At 43.8% G+C, this 2,032-nt stretch overlaps 1 non-coding gene across 1 annotated transcript; it reads right to left on the bottom strand.

The window, feature by feature from the left end:
* Positions 1-538: 538 nt before the first annotated feature.
* Positions 539-675, bottom strand: LOC111757931 (small nucleolar RNA SNORA2/SNORA34 family). Its single transcript, XR_002792178.1, has one exon. It is a non-coding gene; the product is annotated as a small nucleolar RNA SNORA2/SNORA34 family (small nucleolar RNA).
* Positions 676-2,032: the final 1,357 nt, after the last annotated feature.

The raw sequence follows: 2,032 nt of genomic DNA on the forward strand, positions 1-2,032 counted from the left end.
ATCAAACAGCACAAACACTAAGTTGTCTCTTTACTTCAGTTGTTATCATCTCAGAAATTTCAGGTGTGTGGCTTTTTATTTCCTCTATGTCTATGTCTCCTGGACTTGTTTTGAGTGAGATATAGGCATGCAAAGTTAATTAAACAGTATAAGCACTAAGTTGTCTTTTTACTTCAGTTGCTATCATTTCAGGAATTTCAGGTATGTGACCTCTAATTTATTTTGTGTCTATGCCTTCTGGATTTGTTCTGGATGGGCTAGATGTTTGAGATGGCGCCCTGCTCTTTTGTCTTGATGCTTTTCTGTATTCCTCTGAATCATCAGTTGCTGAGTCCTGGGTGATTTCTGTACTGGCTGCCGGTCTGGCAGTGCAGGGAATTGGGTTAGGCACCTGGGTTTCTCCGATTCAAGGTTCCCCAGGTGGGGGGAGTTGCAGGGTGGCTGCTCATGGATGTTCCCCTGATGGCAGTGGAACCCCAGGGGTGTGGCTTTGTCTCCTCCTGGCCTGAAATAGTGAGCTTATGGGGGAGGGAAGGTGAGTTGTTTCTTTGTAATGAATTGACCATTACATTTCCAAAGCTTTGAAATGGCCAACAGATCATAGAAAGATACCATTTTAGGCTCCTGCTTGAAAGCAACAGCTTTAGAAAACTGCCAGCTTTGATTCAGGGCCATCCCAGATAATTCTTGAAATTCTGGAGTGAAGAACATCCAAAATGGTCAGACATTAGCCCGTCTTACTGTGTCATTCTTCCAGCATGATTTTTCTCAGAGTAAAACTACAATCACATGGCTGTTCCAATGTATGCTATTCATGTGAGAAATAAAATTTTTGTAGCAAGCCTTTTCCTAGAGCTATTATTATGAGCCTTGTTATTTGTTCACTTGCTTTTAAGGAATCTGATGTCATAGTCTATCTACAGTTGCTTAAGTTGCCTCTTACAGTGTCTACCCACATCAGTCATCCTATTCATTTAATCTTCTTGAAAAAGTCCATCCTGTTGCAATTGGGATGGGCTGCCCCAGCTGTCATCTTGGGTCCTCACCCACCACCATCTGGGGATTCCATTTCCCTTCCTTTCTTGTTTCCTATGCTTGGTTTCTTCTCTCCCCTTTTATGGATCATGACTTTTCCTCTATCCATTTGCTTGGTTCACTCCCTGATTGAAACTATTCTCTAGGGGGATCTTTCTTAGAATGGCTATATGGGAGTTTACAACATTGTGTTGAATGACTATGGCTTTATAATGTCTCAACATCGTACAGAGGTAGCTTCCCAATTCCAGCCCGAACTTCCTCTTCTTCAAAATTATTGTGACTATTCCTGACACTTGAGTTTTCCATAATATTCTGCTCTTTCATTTAGCAACCAACAAGTACTGATGGGACACCTATCCCATACACCCTGCAGAAGCTGGTGGGTCCAGCAAAGAAGATGATCACTTCTGATTTAGCAGAGCACACATTCAAGTGGAGGAGACAGACAATGAACACATACAAAAGCATAATGTATCCTCATAAGAAAATACAGAATCAGAGCATTAGGAGTTGGGGGATGCCAGTTTACTCAAGAAAGGCCTCTCCGAGACTATGACATTTAAGCAGAATCCTGAAGGAAGTCATAGGGCAGCTACAGCCATGTGAACATGTAAGATAAGAGTGTCCTGCATGTGGGGAGAACCCACAGTACTCGGGCACTGAGACTTAAGAAACAGGGAGCAGACAGTGTGGATGGGGGCAGTGTCTTACAGTGTTTGCTTTGCTATAAAAATATTTCTATAGACTGGGTAAATTATAGACAGCAGACACTTCTTTCTTACAGTTATGGAGGCTGGACAGTCTAAAGGCAGGGTGCGGGCAAGTCTCGGCTCCGGGGAAGGCCCATTCCTTAGGACGGTGTACCCTGAGCATCTGCCCCATGGTCAGTGGGGAGGAGGAAATACAGTATGTAGCAAAGCAGCAGGATCAACTGTTTGGCCTGTGACATGCCTGCCCTCAAGCCATGGCCTGGGTAGGCTAAGAGAGGGTAGAG

This window comes from Cavia porcellus, unplaced genomic scaffold, assembly GCF_034190915.1.
Source record: "Cavia porcellus strain 051 isolate PalLab524CR breed Dunkin Hartley unplaced genomic scaffold, mCavPor4.1 scaffold_13, whole genome shotgun sequence".
NCBI classification, from domain to species: domain Eukaryota; kingdom Metazoa; phylum Chordata; class Mammalia; order Rodentia; family Caviidae; genus Cavia; species Cavia porcellus.